Source organism: Pseudorca crassidens, chromosome 14, assembly GCF_039906515.1.
Source record: "Pseudorca crassidens isolate mPseCra1 chromosome 14, mPseCra1.hap1, whole genome shotgun sequence".
Classification (NCBI taxonomy): Eukaryota; Metazoa; Chordata; class Mammalia; order Artiodactyla; family Delphinidae; genus Pseudorca; species Pseudorca crassidens.
This window is the reverse complement of record NC_090309.1, coordinates 53,094,460-53,116,455: the sequence shown is the minus strand read 5'-3', so window position 1 is coordinate 53,116,455 and position 21,996 is coordinate 53,094,460. Positions and strand designations below refer to the sequence as shown.

The window sequence follows — 21,996 nt, the reverse complement described above, 5'->3', positions numbered from 1 at the left end:
AACTGAAGAACTGCAGATTTTTATGGTTGTTAGCAAGGTGCAAATGGGTAAAATTTAGATTTGTTTCAAATAACTGTAGGGGAGGAAAGGAAAATTACATGCTATCATACATATTATAAGTGGATCCATAATTCTGATTTTTTCTAAAAATTTACTTTTTTTCCAGAAAGAATTTAGTAGTTCCTTATGTGTATCCATTGCTATGTAAGGTGCTATGGGAGATAGCAAAAAGTAAAATAAAATGCAAAATTTGGGGCTTGTTTGTATTTTGGTATGGCAGAGTTGATTTAGTTAATTCAGATGTACAAAGAAAACATAGCTTATTTTCTGTAATTTTTATCCGTCTTGAGTCCCCACATTATCTGTTTTCTTTTATAGGTAGATGCTGAATCTTACAGATTTTATTTCCCCACCTCCCTCCCATTCCAAGATATATATGGGAGTCGAGGGATGCTGTATAAGGTATACATAGATGGAGTGTCTTTCACGTCTTCGGCATCCTAGATTTCTAAGTTTATTACGACAGTTCTCAGGCATGTGGCAGTAGGATGCCTTATTTTAACAAAACCAGTATATTATGATAATTTTCTGATAGGTGGAAGTAAAGTGTCAGGATAAAGGGAGTGCCTTTTTCTAATTCACACAGTAACTAGTGGGCTGGTAGAAGCCTGAGCGATGGGAAAGCTGACATGACCTCAGGGAAAGGCCCTGGGCCATGCATGCCAGTCCTTGTGTTTTCCTTTGGTATGGAGTGTCTGGTATACTCTGAAAGCAGAACTGTTAGCCTCAGAGATAAAACTGCTCATTTTGTCCTTTTGAGAAGTTGTGCTGCTTTCTTTACTGAAGTCCACACTGCCTTATACACTGCAACCTCTGTACTGACCCCAGGCCTCTGCAGGTCCATTGATCCTCATGATGGTATTCCATCTTCTCACTGAGACATATGGGAACTTCTGGATTCCCAGAATATCCCACGTAGGCCTTGGTGAGCCAGGAGCTTTGCTTCAGGCTCATCTGTTGAGCCACCTCCCTCCACCAATGTTGCATTATTCTCCCTATGTCATGTTGAACATCCCATAAGCTGAAAGCAGAGTTCCTGGAAGACTCAGCCTCTCACAGGCATGCCCAGGGAAGCAAACCACTATCCCCATTTTTCTTGAATTACCCTATGTCTATAATATGTGAATACTTCAACTATATACCTCCAATTCTAGTTTTCATGCTGAGAAGGGACAGGAAGTAAGCACACCGGATCTGATTACCTTTTTCTGTCCTTTTTTCCATCATTTTTTAGGGCTGCAAGAGATGGATTTTTCTAACCCAACATTGTAAATCAACTATATTTCAATAAAAACGTTTTAAAAAAGAGGTGGATTTTTATTCTTCTTGTATGACAAGAGCTTTCCTTATGTACCATATCCTCTTCATTCTTGTGATGGCATCTGCTCTGCTCCCTTTTTCAGAGCTGTGATAGCTGATGGAGTGCAACAGAGAAGGTAGTTTAACAATAGTGGAGTATCTATTGGGAGATATTAAATATCCTATCCCCATATCACTGGTTCCTGCATATTTTTAGTTTATCTTACAGGATTAAATGTTAGAGACTTCTTTGTGAAGAAGTGTTCAAAACCATCTTAAAATTGTGGAACTTGGGAGTTGTTAGAACGGGCCTTGGAGATCATTTAATTCTCATTTTTGTATTTGATAGATTGGGAAACAAATTCAAAGAAATGAGGTGACAGAACAAAATCCCATAACTACTTGGTGGCAAAGTTAATATCTGCACTAGACTTAGTGCCCTTTCCATTCACAGATATTATAGACTCTTAATTCTTCCAGTGAAAACCTAAAATATTCCGGATGGTTTTAGCCATCGCCAGGTCCACCTGTGTTAGCAGATAATCCTGTCAGTCAGCTGCCACAGAAGTTATGTGTGAGAGAGAAAAAGGGGATTTTTATTTGGGGTAGGAGGCTTCCAGAATGATTTCAATATACACTTAGCATAATTTCAGAGGACTAAACTCCCTCAGGGTTTGCTCTCTCTTCAAGAATATTTGTGTTTGTTTTTTCTCAACTAATTACTGTTGCCTAACAGGTTAGTGTACTTAAAATTATTTGTTTATAAAACCTATCACAATAGGAGTGTGGAAAAAATAAGCCCTTTCATCATTTTAATACCTGGCAGGTGATATTTACTGTGATTTTTAAATGATAATTTTTACCATTTCAAAGATTCAGCTTCCTCTTTCTCTATCATTCCGTCATCTAGTCCTAAGCCATCAGCACTCAGTTACATAAGACACCTGAAAACTGCTCACTCCTTTTATGTCATTTAGGAAATTAGTCTGATCTGAATACCGTTTTCCTGGAGGAATAACCAGCTGTTTAAAATATCCTTGTTAGAGTATGAATGACTTATCTCACTAAGCTGCAAAAATTCATTCTTTAGTACATGCTCAGATAATATTTTATCAGGAAGTGAAAATTAACTTGGAACTAAGGATTTAAATGTAATGTATATGTGGGAAAACCTGGTAAGCATGCAATCAAATGATCCTCATTATAGAGGTTATCTTTAAAAAAAATTATAGAATCTAACTTTAATACCTTTCCCTGTGGAATAATAGAGACGTAGCCCTATTAAAAGAAATTAATTATGTTCAAGATTTAGGATGTGATAGACTGTTGTAAATCTTTATTTTTGCTTTTTAAAAGGAGAACCCAATTTTGAAGCATTGAGAGATGACTAGGCCAAACAATAAAAGGGTGTTGTATTATGAAAGGACTGGTAAGTGACTGAAGGTGGGCAGATATGAGTGAAAGACCGTGACGGGGCTCTGCCACTTACTGGCTGTGTGATCTTGGGCAAATTACTTAACCTCTCTGTGCTTCAGTTTCTACATCTGTAAAATGGGTGTGATAATAGTCGTCATTTCATGGAATTGTGAGGATTATAAGATGCTTAGAACAGTGCTTGGTGTGTAGTAGGAGCTCAGTAAACTATTAGCTGTTATTGTCATTGCTGTTGGTATTGATGTTATTTCAGGCCCTACTTGATGATTTTCAAGATTACACAGACATTATATGTAGGGAAGTAGGTATGGCTCTTGTTATAAGGAAGTATGTCTAGAAAATGAATGATATTAGAAAAATATTTTAAAGATACAGGGAAGACAACACCAAAAAGAAAGAGTCAGGCAGAGCAACAATAGGTAGAGATCAGGCATGGGTGGAAACTGATGGGAGAAGACCTATGCAGGATTGTCTCCACTCAAGCAATATTTGAACTGAGGATCTTGTGGTAGATGCAGAATATTCTGACATTTTTTCACTATGGGAGCCTCTCAAGAGAGAGTCTATGGAGTATGTCAGGAAGCAAATGCATGGGCCTAGAAAGAGAAAGAAAGGAAGGAAGGGAGGGAGGGAGGGAGGAGGGAAGGAAGCGAAGATAAAAGAATGCAGCTGGAGGTTTATCTGTGTTATTGAAAGAACTGGGCCCATTTAAGTAGTATGTTAAAATTTAAAAACTCAGGCCTCAGGACTTCTCTGGTGGTGCAGTGGTTAAGAATCCATCTTCCAATACAGGGGACACGGGTTCGATCCCTGGAGCCCACACGCCACAACTAGAGAGAAGCCTGCACGAGGCAATGAAAGATCCCGCGTGCTGCAATGAAGATCCGCAACTAAGTGCCGCAACTAAGTGCCGCAACTAAGACCCAACGCAGCCAAATAAACAAATAAATATTAAAAAAAAAAAGAACAAACCCAGCAACTCAGGCCTCCATGAAAGGAGTAGGAATTATAGAAAGAAATGGAACAGAAGTGGAAAAAGAAATGGCAGAAAGTAATACATGAAATGGCACAAGTCACTCAAGGACTAGAGAATTTGAAAGGTAAAGGAAGAGGGCTTTAGAAGAGCACATGTCAGAGGATATATTAGACCCTCTATGATCCTGAGATTATGGCCTATGCAGGCATCAATAGAAGCTTCAGATTCAGGAATTTGTTGAATGATAATCCAGCTAAGATACATTTCAGGAAACAGGATCTTGGAAGCAAGGTTAATACACCTAAGGGGTTCTAGAACAGGATACAGTGGCAGCAGCTGTGTCATAAAGTTTAAAAAGACTTGGGGTCCTACTGGAGATGGACAAATACCCTGAGAAGATCAGATAAGCATGGACTGCAGGGATGCCTATTATCAAATGTGCCATGCTGCATTCACTATGGAAAAGGAAGTGGTGTCACTCAACAGAGACCAGGCTCAATTTAACACTGGGCTTCCAGGCCAGAAACACCAGATTCAAAAGGGAAATGGAAACAAAAGTGTTCAAAACATGGGAAGGATATCAAGAGAAAGAAAGAAGATTTGGGTGTGATCTAGTAGACACTGAAGATGCTACCACTGTAAACCTCCCCATGTCTCTGTACCCAGTTGGGCCCTTATGCCCATTCTTGAGTTAATCTCTGGCAAGCATGAGGGGATTACTCTTAGGCCAATAAGAATTGCCCCTGAAGCTTCAGATGTGGTCAGCTGGACAGAGGAGATGTGGGTCCCTTTTTGGGAGAAGGAGGAAGATGTTATGTAGAAAGTCAACCCTGTCCTTATTAAAAGCAGCTATGTCCTATGTCACAGTTAACCTCTTGATGGGAAATTTATCCCATCTGAATTTAAATTCACATATAGTAGTTGGAAAACTGACGTGTTCTAATAGGCATCTTGGCGTGGCGAAAACCAAAATGATGTTCTCCATTTTTTGTTCCCTGTGCGTTACTCCCCTTCTCCCAGATAACACTAAGTCTGCTGCAATCTCTAACAAGCAACAGCAACGAGGGTCCGTACACTGGGTTCTAGGAATATCATTTTGTTTGCAAAATGCTGTTACTGCAGGAGTCACATTTGCGTTTACATTTATGGGACACAAGATATTCGGGTGGATTACTTCAATTTTGATGGTACTGAAGGTGCTACACCCATGGTAATGGAAGAAGGCTCAGAGCGCAGTGGCTGCTGAGGGAGTCCAAACCCCAAGGCATTTGAGGGAGAATCTTCTGACAGAGACTGAAAAGATCAGGAAACTAGGGAGAAGAGTAATTGCACTTTACGGTCTTTGGAGTTTAATTTACACTAGGAAGAAGAATTCATTTTGGGCTTGACTTTCTGTGGTAATTTAATAATGGGGAGGGCTTCACATTATTCCATTTTCAACCATTCTTTGTTGTTTTATTTGGACGTTTAAAAGTATCTTCTCTGTTGAGCAGTTTTGGACAATATTATTAGGCATAATTTCAGATGGGAAATAAACTAGGGAGTGAATTTTTTTTTGATAGGTAAGAAGTGGATTTATTTAGAGAGAAACACTCTACAGAGAGTGTGGGCCATCTCAGAAGGTGAGAAAGGCTGGGAGTGAATATTTAGCCTAGGGTACAGGACAGCCCTGAAGCTAAATTGATTAATGACCTGTTATGACCCATTACAGAAACTCTTTGGAGAACTAACTTAGCTGTGCATCTCATTGGTCCCAGGAAGTTACAGTGAGGAGCAGTGGTAGTAAATGAAGGAGCTGCTAATCTCTCCTAGTTGGACAATCCTGGCTGAACTGCGGTTTGATTATTAAGGCCCTTTGTTAAGGAGAGAATAAATAATGGGTTATGCGGGGTGTTGTGTAGCATCTCTCATTGCATTTCTGCCAGAGCTCATGAAGGAGGAAACTTCCATCTAAGCTTCTGCCTCTATCTACCCTCTTATTAGATGTTCCATATGGAAGAAGTGACTAGTCTGGTCAGAGACTCTGGGGACACTTCCCTAGAGGGAGGGATCGTGACACTGAAAGACACTTTCCTTTCGTATGGATCCTAATGCCTGCTATTTCATTTCCTACTCCAGGAGCAGCAGGCTGTTTTGCATATATTTTCTCCATGTAGTAAGCAAATCAAGAGGCAGGGTGGAGGTAAAGGAGTGAGGGTGGACTACTCTGCTAAGGAGGCTTAAACTTCCTCCTTTTCCCTCTTGATTCCTAAGTTCATGGGTCTGGCAGTCCAATCTCATCCTGGCACCTGGTCGGGTAGGTGGACTTAAGCTCAGCTATTAATACCTAAGAACCTGAGTCTTATTCTTATCCTTACTCTTACTCTTCTGGCACACTTGAGGAGGTCACAGGACTTAGATTTGGGATTGGAAAAGCAAGAGGCCTCACTTAGATGTCTTGGCCTCCACCCAGCCTTGACTCAAGCTTCACTTTGAGTTGTATACTTCCTGCTTACTAATAAAATGGTTCTGGGGTTCTCATTGGGACATAGTACAGGTGTGCATACTCCCTCAGGTAAGCCAGCCAGAAGAAGAGGTGGGGGTAGGATTTGAGTTTGGTATTCTACTCCAAATTTCGAACACAATTTTTGGGGACAGATGGTTATTTTCTACATTTTAAAGCCATGGACGTGTCTTACAAGAGGTTGTCTAGCTCAGAAATTCCCAAAAGAAAAATGAAGAAAGAATAAGAACTTCAGAAAAGTTAGAACTGTTTTTGTGATATATGAACTAGGAAAAACAAAAACAAAAGAACTTGTAATATTCAGTATATTTTGAGTAAGACTTTGTGGCTGTAATTTACCTCTATGCTTGATGAGTAGTAATATTGCTATTCAAGTTCCAGGTGATGTAAAATGAAAGACAATTCCAAATAAGTGGAAATATTGTTATATTCAATGCATGTAATAAATTCTTTATTTTAACCATAACGAGCTATACATTTTATATTAATAGAAAATGAATTTTTTTCTGCCCTCAGCTATTTAAAGAATATTAGCTTGAGGGGGTGCCAGCTTGTTCCTTTTCCCAGGTCTCCCACATGACTTGAGCCAGTCCTTTCTCAGTCTTTCCCTCTATCATGTGTCTAGTGTTGCTTAGTTTGTGCCACCTACAGCCCAGCTCTCAAATTCCATGGGTCTTTCTGAAAAAGATAAGCTATTGTAAGGAATGATGAGGGTGGAGAGGTGGACAAGGGTAAAAACTGCAAAGGTAAGTAGACCCACTACATACCTATGAGAATGGCCAAAATGCAGAACACTGTCAGCACCAAATGCTGGTGAGGATGTGGAGCAAAAGGAATTTTTATTCATTGCTGGTGGGAACGCAAAATGGTACAGCTTCTTTGAAAGACAGTTTCGCAGTTTTTTACGAAACTAACTATACTCTTACCATATATATGATCCAGCAATCACACTCCTTGGTATTAACCCAAGGGAATTTAAAACTTATGTCCACACAAAAACCTGCACACAGATGTTTATAGCAGCTTTACCCATAATTGACAAAACTTGGAAGCAATCAAGATATCCTTCAGTAGGTGAATGCATAAATACGTGGTATATCCAGGTAATGGAATATGATTCAGCACTAAAAAGAAATGATCTATCAAGCTGTGAAAAGACATAGAAGAACTTTAAATGTACATTAGTAAGTGAAAGAAGCAATATGGGGACTTCCCTGGTGGTCCAGTGGTTAAGACTCCGTGCTTCCAATGCAGGGGGCATGGGTTCAATCCCTCATCAGAGAACTAAGATCCCACATGCTGTGCGGTGCAGCCAAAAAGAAAAAAAAAAGCCAATATGAAAAGACTACATACTGTGTGATTCCAACTTTATGACATTCTGAAAAAGTTAAAACTATGGAGATGGCAAGAAGATTAATGGTTGCCAGGAGTTAGGGTGGAGGGAGGGATGAATGGGCAGAGCACACATGATTTTTAGGGCAGTGAAACTACTCTGTATGATACTATGATGGTGGATTCACGTCATTATATATTTGTCCAAACACATAGAATGTGCAATACCAAGAGTGAACCCTAATGTAAACTATGGACTTTGGGTGATAATGATGTGTCAATGTAGGTTCATCACTTGTAACAAATGTATCACTCTGATGGGGAATGTTAATAATGGGGGAGGCTATGCACGTGTGGTGACAGGGGGTAATGGGAACTATCTATACTTTTTGTTCAATTTTGCTGTGAATCCAAAAGTGCTCTAAAGAAGTAAAGTACTAGAAAAAAACGCAAAAAGCAAACTTTTCTTCTAAAGGAGAAAAAAGAATTCAGTTTTCTGTTTTATTTTCCAAAAAAGCTATATTGCCAAACAGATTATCCACACAGATGATGGACATTCACTCTCCAAATGCTGCTCTAGAGAGAAAAGGGTGATAAGCCTCATACATGTGTCAACAATGTCAAATGACATTGGCTCTATGGGGCTCCTGCCACTGTCATTTCTATTTAGTGAATAATTAAGGTCAGCACTTAGATTTATTTATAAAATAACTGTTGAGAAAATGTTAGTGTTTTTGTTTACTACACAGCTGGAGAAGGGGCGTTGGTGTGGAGGTCAAGGTTTGGGGATATGAAAACACTGGGGAGTCTTAACCCAATCCATTCTCATAACTTCCCCTCCCCCATTTCAAGACAGCCTCTGACACTAGAAATTTACACTTACGGAAATTGAAAATTAGTGAACTGATCTTTTTGTATAAGTAAAACCCTCCAAGCTACTACTTACCTAGGATCACAAATGAAAGGAGTCAGACTTGAAAACAAACAGATCAACAGATTAAACACCCTCTAGAGTTCTAATAGCCCTAGTTAAAAACCCTTAGTTAAAAAGTGAACAATTAAGAGATACTCATCAAAGGTGGATAGCTTTTAGCATAGAAGCTTGTAATTTGGGGGTGTGGGGGGCTGGGGAACACTACTTGCAATCCATCTTGTCCTAACAAGAAGGTAATAGAGCTCTCCAGTCATTTCAGAACTCATTTAAAGGGCCAGGCTTGTGACACAGATCATCTTTATTATGTGACTTATTTTAACGAATGCTTAACATAAAATTGAGGGTATTTCTGTTTTAAAATATAGCTCGTTATATTCATTAAAGGTCAGAATCCTTTTGGGAAGTAGGCAGGGCAACGATTGCTCACCTACAAACCAGGTTAGGGTGAACAAATACAACCAGATATTCTTGAAGTCTCCACTGATAAGCCCCTTTTCAAACGCTACTTCTTGAACCTAAATGTTTTCCCCTATTCCCTTTGACTCCAACCTCTAGTGTCGTACCTTTGATGACTTGGATTCTGATCTCTTTTTGTTCCTTACCTTGTTTCCTGTTTGCTGGATCTGCTTCTCCCAAGGTCCTAATCTCTATGTTGTGGACCCTGGGCCGGAAATATGACCAAGATTTCCTGTTTCCTTGCTTGATAATTTATTTTGGCACTGTAATGAAGTAGAAAAAAACATGAACTTTGCAGTCCAGCAGACGTGGATTTAAATCCTGACTATACCAGTAACTGGTGGTCTGCTTTGGGTAATGCACCTCTCTGAGGATCAGTTTCCTTTTTGGTAAAATGAGGATATCAATGCCCACCTTAAACTATGGTTGTGATTGGAAGTAGATAGTGGAGATGGTTGCACAACATTATGTCACTGAATTGCGCAGTTAAAAATGGTTAAAATGTGATATTTCATGTTATGTATATTTTACCACAATTTTTAAAAAAGAAAAAAACATGGTTGTGAGTATTAGTCTCTGTGGAACCTCCATTACAATGCCTGGCACATAGTGGGCTCTCAACCAGTAACAGCTGTACAGCATAGGATATTTTACGTTGCAAGTAACAAAAAAGCACAACTCAAACTGTTTTAAACAATAAAGGAATGTACTGATTCATGAAATTGAAAGTCCAGAGGTAAGGCAGGCTTTTGGGTTAGTTTGTCATTCAGGACCATTTCTCTAGGTCTTCAGTCACTACAGGCTCAGCTGTATCACTAAGGGCTCAGATTCTTTCCATCTTTCCATCTTTCTCTGTCTTCCATAGTGACAGCTTTATCCTAAAGCCAGCAACTCTCATGATCACAGATGGCTGCAAACAGACCCCCAACGTACATGTTCCCTCATCCACATCTAGAGAGAATGATTTCCATCAGTCCAGCAAGTATCCTGATATTCACTTGTTTAAATCTGAAAGATGTGCGTGGGAAGATGGAATGTGGTGGTTGGCTTGAACTAACCAGGAAGTAGGTCAGCTTCTCTGGAAGCACCTGGGCTGCATGAGGAGGGGTGGATTCCTCAAATGAAGATCAAGGTACTGTGGAGGAAAAAAAGCAGGGGTAAGACACTGAGCAGGCAACCAACAAAAGTCCACTTTCGTAGCTATTATTATTATTGGCTTTCTTGGCTCATAGCCCTTGGCTCTTGGCTATTTCTTTAAAAATCATTACAAAAACAAAAACTAAGAGAGCTCTTATTTTGAGTAAGTGTATTCTTTCTAGCAAAGGAAAATCAATACATATAAAACTAAGTTTAATTTAACTGGGTGTTAGGCATCTGGAACACTAGCAAACAAGCAGCAAAATGCACTGAATGAAAGGGTTTAACAGGAATGAACGTCAGGGAAAGAAAGCAGGAGGGAGCTAAAAAGATGGTGACTTGCCAAAGTGTCAAACCCAGAAGGGCGAGGTTAATTATTGGAACCAGGTTAGAAGCCATGACCTGGGTCAGGACAAAGGGGACCAATTAACAAGGGGAGGGGGCATTACCCAAAGCAGAGTTGACAGAAGAAAAATCTGATGGAAACTTGATTTTGACTGCTCTGCCTACACCTTTGCGGCTTCTACCTGCCCATCTATGAGATTCTTCTTTCTCTTTTTGATCCAGTCCCCATCTAATGACTTGCCAATTTCTGCCAATTTTATTTCTGTGCCTTCTGCCAAGAAGGTTCTTCCGTATTCCTTTGCTGCACTTCATCTGGCTAATTCCTGCTCTTTGGTCGAGACTTTACATTCTAGTACACCACTGCTGTCCTACCTCCCACCCCCAAGACACACACCACAGGCTGATTTAAATAATCCTGTTTGGTATCCAACAATACCCATAATCAATACCAAGTAGCCTACTGATTTGTTTCCTTGTCTGGTCTCAATCCCTAATTGCTGTCCCCCCATCACATGAAAGCTTCTGAAGAGCAGGAACTTTACCTTAGTTCCCTTTGGTTCCATGACACCCAGAACAGTGCCTGACACATAGTAGGAGCTCAATGAATGAAGGGGGCAATTCCTTTGTTTACCATCTGACATCCTCCTACCCAGGGCTTAAGAAATAGAACAACACATAAAAACCAAAATGTTCTCTACCTAGAAAGGAGGTGGGAATGAGGAAGACAGACGTTAAAGATGTTTTGTAGCAGTCTGTCCCTCTTAGATTTTGGAAGTGCTGAAGACAGATTCAAAACTGCCAAGAAGGTCCAGAATGCCTCTTTTCCTTTTCTAGTCTCCATTTTCAAACACTGTTCCTATTCCCAAACTGTTAAAGAATATTTATTTTCCCTATTTAGTCACAGAGCATTCATGATTTTTATGTTGGTTTTTCCAGTTAGAGAATCAGGATGCGATTATTACATGAAAGTGACCATTATATTAGTTCAGAATTACAAACACTAGTTATTGGCATTTACAGAGTGAAGCAATCCACCTGGACTAAATACCAGGTTCTCAGTAAATGTACTGTAATACCTCATTCCTGGTTACAAAGAGCTCATATGACCTTTATGTAGGGAATTTGTTTTCTGTTTATTTTTTCATTCTGAAACAGAGATTCATCTATTATAGGAAAGGAGCCAATTACTGGGTAAATGCAATAACACCTAATGACTATACCCGCTGGTATTTAGTCTCAAAACATTTTGCATTTCTTAGCACATAGAATTAACAATATTTTAATATTCCACTAAAATGAGATTAAATATAATTTTAAATGTTCTAGGAGATAGAATGCTCAGCACTGTTTCTCAAGAAGGCTAACTGAAAGGCCCTGCATTACCTGGTGGTTAGGTTTTGATAATAAGCTAAGGGAAGGAAGTTACAGAAGTGACTTTAATCACTTTAAAATCACTCACCTTAATCACTTTCTGTAGTTTTCTGTTTTTTTATGATTATTTGGAAGCAGAGCCAGCCGTAAATTTCCTGATGTAATGTGTCTTTAAGGCCAACCCCTGCCTGACCCTTGATGACTGCTCTCAAGCCCCTTTCTCCCCACTCTTGGTGTCCTTCCTGTTAGGTCCTCATCCTCTCATGCTATGCCTTTATGACCGGAGCTGGGGCCACCATGCTGTTTCTACATAATGACCTACATGTACACCTTTCTCTGGCTCCTGTCACCCCCCACAGCCTCCCATGAGAATTGTAATAACTTTCTTAATTCTAAAGTGCTCTTTCAGAAAATCCTAGTTAAGTGTTTTCTCAATTCCAAGACATACTCCTCACCAACCCCCCACACACACCCATTTCAATGTTTCTGAAATTTGAATTAATTTTACAGTCTTTTTTCTTTTTCTCCTAAAAAAGTGCTTACTACATTTTTGGTCGATCCTAAATCAAAAATGTCTTAGAATTGGAGAGATGTAGTATGAATGTACCTTACTGGAAAGAAGTTTTTTCAAGAGTCTGAAAATATTGCTACATGTGGAGATTTGAGCTATCACACAGTTAATTCAAACAGACGAAGGGCTTTGGGGTAGGAATATATGAATAGTTTAGACAAAACAAACTAATTGTTAGTTGGTTATATGGACTAACTCTCGACCAGATAGTTATCCCCTCACCTTTTTATATTTTCTAGTTTGGGGATTGGATGTAAAGGAAATAGGAAGCTAAATGTCTCCATCATATAAAAGATAGAGGATCTTAAACTTTCTTTCTACACAAGTTGTCCTAAAGCCTAATATTTGTATTGAACAAATAACTAGGATTATAAACAGAACTCTATACAGAATAAACTTGATATGGATGACCAGTTATCTCCAACCACCCCTAAGGTTTTCCCTGAAAAGATTGTAACTTGATCTCGTCTATTCTTGCTAAAGAGATGATGGCTGTTTTGGTCACTGGTCTGTGGAGAGGGGAAGAGTGTCAATACAATCATGAATGCACGTGGTTCCTGATTTGGGTAAAATGTTCTGAGATATTTGAGCTCCATTTGTGATGTCCAGCATAATTATACAATGTTTTCCTAAAATATATGGGGAAAGACAATTACAAGTTGAATCAAAGCAGTATTCCAGTTATCCCCATCTAAACACTTAGTTGTTAAAATTAAGAATAAAATGGAAATTTTGAGAACATTCTTGTCCCTAACATTTCTAGTACCCAGGAGTACAAGTAGAGGGCTACATACAATAGGTCTAAATCATTAAAAATTATAAATCAAGCTAAAAATAAATAAATTAAATAATTTAATAAATGTGTTCTATCCACTTTCCTTGACAAAAATTTTTTTTAATGTATAAAGCAATGTGTTTTATATGACTGAAAGTTAAACAGCAAAAATGACTGGACTTAATATTGTGTATTTGCATGTTCTATTGATGGACTGGTGATGTTTGGATGAGGTATAAGATAAAGATGTACATAAGTATAAATTATCATACACTTATTCTATATATTTTATTTTTTTTCAGGAAAATCATTAATTATAATGTTATAATATATTTAATTTGTATTCTGTTGACACTAATAGCAAAATAGACAACTTCTCTTGAATCAATGTATTTAGTTTTTTGTTTAAATTTTTATCATGGAAAAACCCAAATGTTTACAAATGCAAATATAAAGAATTCCATGTACCTATCATCCAGCTTCAACAAGTATTAACTCTTGGTCACTGTTGGTTTATCTATACTCCCCAACTCTATCCAATTATATTGAAGCAAATCCTAGACATATCACTTTATTCATGAATGCATCAATATGTATCTTCAGAAAAGAGGACATCTTGGGCTTCCCTGGTGGCGCAGTGGTTGGGAGTCCGCCTGCCGATGCAGGGGACACGGGTTCGTGCCCCGGTCCGGGAGGATCCCACATGCCGCGGAGCGGCTGGGCCCGTGAGCCATGGCTGCTGGGCCTGCGCGTCCGGAGCTCCGCAACGGGAGAAGCCACAGCAGTGAGAGGCCCGCGTATCGCAAAAAAAAAAAAAAAAAGAAAAGAGGACATCTTAAAAATTAACCTTAATACTATTTTCATGTGAAAAATAGTTCCTTAATAGATGTTTTTAATATTTGGTTCAGTAGAATTGGAGAAATTTTATTCTGCTGAGGCAGTAGCAACTGAAGTTGTCAATAAAATTTCTAAATCAATATTTATATTTGGAAATGAACCATGAATTTTACATATTACGTTCAAACATTTCAATGCGGTTGCAATGATAATCATTATTACAGAAGATAATAGAAATTTTTAATTTTATCATATAAATCCTATCACATGATTTTTTTCACCAGCCTTTAAGCAATATCTATATCCATAAAGTGCTAAGTTCCTCTTCCAAATTTTTAAATGTTGGGATATAATTAAAAAAACAGAAAGAAAAATATGTGGTTCAATTTGTTCAAATCTCTCTTCATAGGAGACTATACCTCACTTAGAATGTTTAGGAAGTAGTATATATATGCGTGTATATACACACACATATAAATTTATATATATTTATACATGTGATTATTATATAGATATATATTTGAATTTGAATGTCTTCATAATCATGCAAACATTTTTATTTCCGTGTTGCAATTTTCTTTTATTTTACTGGATTATCACTTTTGTTGTATGTGTCACATTTAGTATCTTTCTATTTAGGAAAATCATTTTCCCTAAAAAGTTTTTAAGTATTTTAAATTATTCAAAAAGTGAAGTAGGCAAACTTAGATCTGTTTGTATCTTTTGTAAATGTTTGCTAACATCATTAATAGCAAGCAACAGTCAATACCAAATAACTGTGGTTAGCACAAAATAAAAAATATTTTCCGCCATAGACCATAATTCCTTATTTATCTGAGAGGATCTTCTGTTGTTTCACTTAGCTATCCTAGTACAGCTCACTCTCTTGTCTAAATTAAATCTAACTGCTCTAACAGTATTTAAATGGCATCTCCATTTTTAACTCAGAGCGGCTGTAAGGTCAAATTTGATGTGTTTAATCAGGATGATCCATTTTGGCTCAGATCCAGAAAATATTGTATATAATCTCTGAATCACTCCAAACAATGTTGTTGCTATTGTCAGAGATGCGGCCGTATCTTCTAGGAACATGTTGATAGATATTTAATAAACTTGTATGCGTTTGTGTTTATGATATGCAGGGCCCTCTGAAGCAAGGGCTCCTCTTGCTTGAGTCTAATATTGGCATTGCAGACTAATAATAAATGTATGTATTAATACATTATAATATGAATGTGCTAGATTTTTTGAAGTGCTTTCACATTTATGATGTCTTTTGACCTGCACAATAACCTGTGGACTAGATAGAGCAATTAGAGATGAGAAACAGAAGTCTAGAGAGGTTAAGTGATTTACCTAAAATTACACATCTAATTAGTGGTAGAGCTAAGAGTAGCACCTAGGTCTCCATGCACAGGTCTTTCTGTTGCACTATGTTATACCATGTTGCCTCCTTAATGTTTCTAAAACAAAGAGACCTGGCAGTTGGACAAGTTACACTGCAACACTTTTCATTCCTTAAAACCCTTTGGATTTTAGAAGAGAAAACAAATATAGGACGATAAATGAAAAAAAAGCCATGTGCTCTTTCATATCTGATAAGTCCATGTGGGATCAATATATATTTATTGACCAATGTTTCAGAAACTAGAGATTTCTCTCCTTCCAGGCAAAGGTTCACTTGAGTAATACAGACTAAATCTTTGGAAGGGTGAGGATCATATTCCTTAACCTACACATAAGGTACTAAGGACAGCTCTGAGAACATAAACTTTGGGAACATCTTCTAAGAGCCAGGGATTTTTGGAATGCTACTTCGTAATGCAATATACAGCACCTAGAGGTACAAAACATTAGTACAAAAGTGAATGTAATCCTCTTTTAATCATACAAGCCAGATTTCCTGCTGATTTTCCTGTACAGTTTGCTCAGGACTGCCTTGGTGCCTCTGCCCTCTGCTCATATAGACCCAAGACTTCAAGTGCTTGATGAAATACTTTAAAAAAAATAATAAATTTATTTATTTATTTAATTTTGGCTGCTTTGGGTTTTCATTGCTGTGTGTGGGCTTTCTCTAGTTGTGGCAGGCGGGGGCTATTCTTTGTGGCGGTGCCTGGGCTTCTCATTGTGGTGGCTTCTCTTGTTGCGGAGCACGGGCTCTAGGCGCGCAGGCTTCAGTAGTTGCAGCACGTGGGCTCAGTAGTTGTGGCTCGCAGACACTAGATCACAGACTCAGTAGTTGTGGTGCACTGGTTTAGTTGTTCCGTAGCATGTGGGATCTTCCCGGACCAGGGCTCAAACCTGTGTTCCCTGCATTGGCAGGCGAATTCTTAACCACTGTGCCACCAGGGAAGTCCTTGAAATCCTTTTTTTCTCTCCAATTCTTAGCACTTTTGAATTTAGGATGCATCTTACGGTCAATAGCATCTTTGATGAAATAGAACATAGTGAGCTGTTAATGATGGTTACCTCTGGTGAGTTCTGTATTGCTTGCACTCTCTACAATAAGAATGTATAATTTTTATAATGAAAACAAATTTTAAAAAATTTTAGACCCCAAATCCTATGTGGTTTATACACCCTATCTCTAATACTTGAAGAATACCAAGGATGTAATAACAGTAATTAACATTTCTAAGGTTTTATATTCATAATGGATTTTGTAAGCCCTTACATGTGAGCAGTAGGCTTGATACGTCTGAGATATTCCTCACAGCAGTCAACTGTGAATTATCCACGATGGAAACACTTCTTAGAGCTCCCTGGTACTCACCATGTTGTATTGTTTTTTGTTTTTTTTTTATGGTACGCGGGCCTCTCACTGTTGTGGCCTCTCCCGTTGCGGAGCACAGGCTCCGGACGTGCAGGCTCAGCGGCCATGGCTCACGGGCCCAGCCGCTCCGCGGCATGTGGGATCCTCCCAGACCGGGGCACGAACCCACGTCCCCTACATCGGCAAGCAGACTCTCAACCACTGCGCCACCAGGGAAGCCCACCATATTGTATTGTAATTGTCTGTTTCTTGGTCATTTTTTCCACCCGGGTGAGAGCTCCTTGAGGGCAAGAACAGTGTCCATTCATTTTTGTGTCTCTAGCGCCTAACACAGAGCCGAGACTATCAAGTTAGTAAAACAAATGATTGAATGAAAGACCTGTACGTACTCAATATTTTTTTTGAGTGTTATTTCCACCTACACAATTTAACAGTTTACCTCTGGAGATGGTAATGATTCTCTGCTAGGATATGACTTGTTCTTTTTTCCTTTGTGGCTGGTGAATGCAGGAAGTGTTGTTTTTTAAAAGTGTCTCTGTATTCTCTCCTCAGGCATATACAGCTTTAGCTTTCTGTTATCAAATTTGTTAATCTACCTAATTCTTGTGTAAGCAGGTAAAGAAAATTACTTTCCAACTTGATACTAAATTAAATATCTTACTGAGACAGGTTGTGAGTAGGGGAAGTTTAAAATATTTTTTCTTATTACTTAAATCAGAAGAAAAAAATTTACCAATGAAAATTTCTCATCTGGTTTCTAAATTATGGTATCATGTTTATATGGAGAAAGTCTATTTGGGAGAATGTTCTCAGTTCCTAAAGCTCAGTAATGAAGGACTGAGCTTTTTTTTTTTTTTTTTTTAATAAAATTTGGTACATGAATAAAAATAAAAATATTTGGCAACTCATGCAGTGGGAGAAAACATGCAAATCATATCTTTGACAAGGGATTTACTTCCAGAATATATAAAGAACACATACAGCTCAATACTATCAAAAACTCAGACAATCCAATTAAAAAATGGGCAAAGGACTTGAATAGACATTTTTCTAAAGAGGATAAAACAGATGGCCAATAGGTACATAAAAAATGCTCAATATCACTAATAGCAGGAAAATACGAATCAAAACCACAATGAGATACCACTTTACAACCATTAGAATGGTTCTTATATACGTATAGTATATAAGAAAATAACAAGTGTTGGTGAGGATGTAAGAGAAATTAGAACGTTTTTGCACTGTTGGTAGGAATGTAAAATGGTGCAGCCTCTGTGGAAAAAAGTATGGAAATCCCTCAAAAAATTAAACATGGAATTATCATATGATCCAAGAATTCCACTACTTGGTGTATACACAGAAGAATTGAAAGGGGGGGACTTGAACAAACTTTTGTACACCAATGTTCATAGCAGCATTATTTACAATAGCCCAAAGGGGGAAACAACCCAAATGTCCACTAACAGATGAATGGATAAACAAAATATGGTTTATATATACAATGAAATATTATTCAGTCTTAAAAAGGAAGGAGATTCCAATACATGCTACAACATGGATGAACCTTGAAAATGTCATGCTAAGTAAAATAAGCCAGACACAAAAGGACAAATATTGTGTGATTCACTTGTATCACTATTTAAAGTAGACAAATTCATAGAGACAAAAAATAGACTGGTGGTTGCCAGGGGTGGAGAAGAGGGAGGTATGGGGAGTTATTGTTTAATGGGTAGAGTTTAAATTTTGAGAAGATGAAAAAATTCTGGAGAAGGATTATGTTGATGGCTGCACAACATTGTGAATGTACTTAATGCCACTGAACTGTATACCTAAATTGGTTGAAATGGTAAATTATTATATATTTTTATGCATAATATATATTTATATATATAACAACACACAAAAAAACTTGACATTTACTTAGCATTTTTTAAAAAGCACTTTCACTTGCAGTAACCTCACAACAACCTTGATAGGCAGGGCAGTTATTATTCTCATTTTACAGATAAGGAAATAAACCTTATTTGGTTTAAGTAAATAGCTAAGGGACACAAAACTAATAGGTGTCAGAGTCAGAATTAGGACCCGGAACCCCAGTCCCTTGCTCTTTCTTCTATACCAAACTGCCTTTCACAGAAGTGTTCTTGAACCCTGATAATTGACACTGACATTGAATTCACTGGCAAAGGCCCAACTTTCACTTGGAATGCACATATAAAGCCTGATTCCAAAGAACAGTCTTGAAAGGGCTTTCTGGAGAATGTGGGCAAAACAACAGGCACAGAAATCATTAACAACATGTACCTTTCCCCCATCACAACAATAATATTGTGAAGGGAAAGACAGAAATATGAGAACTGAAGCAACAGTCAGGAAATGCTCAATTGTTAATTTGTTATCACAGCTCTGGTTCCTTTCTAAACAATTCTTTTTTTTTTTTTTTTTGCGGTATGCGGGCCTCTCACTGTTGTGGCCTCTCCCGTTGCGGAGCACAGGCCCCGGACGCGCAGGCTCAGCAGCCATGGCTCACGGGCCCAGCCGCTCCGTGTCATGTGGGATCTTCCCGGACAGGGGCACGAACCCGTGTCCCCTGCATCGGCAGGCGGACTCTCAACCACTGCGCCACCAGGGAAGCCCCCTAAACAATTCTTAAGGGGCAATGCCTTGTTAGACTGGGATTTTTATTTTGTCAAATATTCTTTAAAGTTCATTTGTAGGCTGTAAGATAATGCTTGAGAATGTTTTTAGTGTGGTTAAAAGGAGTTTTATAGTTGCCACGTAATATAATTTGACCTGTATCTGATAGCCTCTTTGAAAAATAGTAATGATTAAAAAAAAATACAGACGTGAAGAATAACAGACTTTTATTAAACAACTGTGTGTTTGCATTGTTAATTCAGTCCCATTCAATCTTTCCAGTAAATTAATTACTGCTAAGAATCAGAAGGGACTGAAAAAGCAAAAACTGCAGAGGAGTCACAGCCAGCTGTTCTTTAAAAATGGAATGCTGACTTTTATTTTTAAGTATTCAACAAACAGTCCTGAAGCACATCCTCAAGAATCTTAATCATAGGGACTTTCCTGGTGGTGCAATGATTAAGAATCCACCTGCCAATGCTGGGGACAAGGGTTCAAGCCCTGGTCTGGGTAGATCCCACATACCGCGGAGCAACTAAGCCCATGCGCCACAACTACTGAGCCTGCACTTTAGAGCCTGCGAGCCACAACTACTGAGCCCGTGTGCCACAACTACTGAAGCCCAGGCACCTAGAGCCCGTGCTCCACAAGAAGAGAAGCCAGCACAATGAGAAGCTCGTGCAACGCAATGAAGAGTAGCCCCCGCTCGCTGCAACTAGAGAAAGCCCGCGCACAGCAATGAAGACCCAACTGCAGCCAAAAATTAAATTAATTAAAATAAATAAAACAAAACAAAACAATGTGAATGTTCTTAATGCCACTGAACTGTACACTTAAAAATTATTTAAAGAAAAAAAGAATCTTAATCATATATTGTTGGTGGACTATGAAGTTTTGTTTTGTGTACTGGAGAAGAAAAATGTCTCATAATATTAATATATTCTAGTGTTTTCAGGTTGTTTTTATGGCAGGATGACAGCTGAAATTTTGTGGTGGCAAAAAAGTTTGGAAATTTAAAATATAATAATAATTATAGAAAGACACCCCCCCCAAAAATTCAAAATTTTAATAGTGATTTCCATGGAATATAGGGGTGATTCTCCATTCCCATGTGACCAGACTACTCCTTTTCAGTATTTTCCATATTGTCTACTATGAACATGTCTTATATCTATAGTGGAGTAAAATAAAATTTATTTTAAAATAATGGTAATCTTGCAGGCCAGGTCACTGGGCAGTTGTCTTTTTGATTAAAATTAACTGAAAGGAATCAAAAGTTAAACAATGTGTTCCCTGGCTTTCAAAGGGAAAAATATAATATTAGAAGAGAAGAGTGAGGCCCAATAGAGTTAAGGGCTTGGGTTTAAGTTCACCCAACTGGCCAGGAACAGAACAACAAGTAAACCTGAACTGCCCTGCTAGTAAGGAGGTGGTTTAGTGGAGAGGATTGGTAGTTCTACACAGCCTACATTCTGCCTGGTGATTCTGATATACTGGTACACTGTATTTATCTATGGTTTGATAAGCTTGCTTGTAATTAAAGAAACTCCTATATCACAGAAATACAGTTCATTGACTCTGAAGCATCTTTTGGATTAATGATTTAAGGTCTTAATTCATGGACTGCAAATGAATCATGGCTGCAACCACAATGAGTTTCCACACGCATTTTGTAAAATTAAAGTATCATTACATCTTATCACCTACGTGTGTGTTTTCACAGTACCTATCACCAAGGATGTCTTACTGGTACATTTGGGACCCCTCCACTCATCTCCAATCGCATTTCAGTTATGGCCTCATTTAGCCTCTTCCTTCTCTTGGTTTAGTTATTGCTAAATCCTGTGATTGTAGGTCTTAGTTTTGATTGTAACTCTCACTTCCTTAAAGTTGGCTGCTAGTTCCCTTTACATGACACATCAGATCAATAACGATATCTACCATTTATTGAGTTCATACCATGTACCAGTCACTTTATACCTAATATTTCTCATCCATGACATAAATTCTGACTACTTCTGCAATTTCATTGTCAACTGTTCCCTGATTGCACCCTATATTGTAACTCAGAAGTCGATAAACTATAGTCCGAGGACTAAATCTGGCCTGCTACCTGTTTTTGTATGGCCTGTGAGCTAAGAATGTTTTTTTACGTATTTAAATGGGTGAAAAGAATCAAAAGATGAGTAATACTTTGTGACGCATGAAAATTATGTTAAATTCAACTTCTAGTGTCCATAAATAAATTTTCACTTGAACCCAGCCACTCTCATTCATTTAGGTGTTGTCTATGGCTGCTTTTGTGCTATGATGGCAGAGTTGAGTAGCTGTGACAGAGACCATATGACCCACAAAATATTTATCTAAATATATGTCTAAATGTTTAAAATATTTATCTGGCTCTTTACAGAAAAGTTTGTCAACTCCTGTCTAACTTAACCAAACTACTTTCTGTCCTTACCTTCTTGTCCTCATGTATGTTTTTCCCTCCATCTGGAATGTTTTCTTTTATTTCTTTATTCCTCTTTAGTCCCTTTTATATCCTCATTCTCTCTG

General features: G+C 38.2%; 1 long non-coding RNA gene across 3 annotated transcripts in view; it reads right to left on the bottom strand.

Moving 5' to 3' along the window:
- Window positions 1-7,976: 7,976 nt before the first annotated feature.
- Window positions 7,977-21,996, bottom strand: part of LOC137205198 (uncharacterized) — a 332,583-nt gene continuing 318,563 nt past the window's right edge. For all 3 annotated transcript variants that reach the window (XR_010934038.1, XR_010934040.1, XR_010934039.1), the window contains 2 exons: window positions 10,053-10,129; window positions 7,977-9,257 (listed from right to left, as the gene is read on the bottom strand). This is a non-coding gene — a long non-coding RNA (uncharacterized lncRNA). The remainder of the gene's footprint in view (window positions 9,258-10,052; window positions 10,130-21,996) is intronic.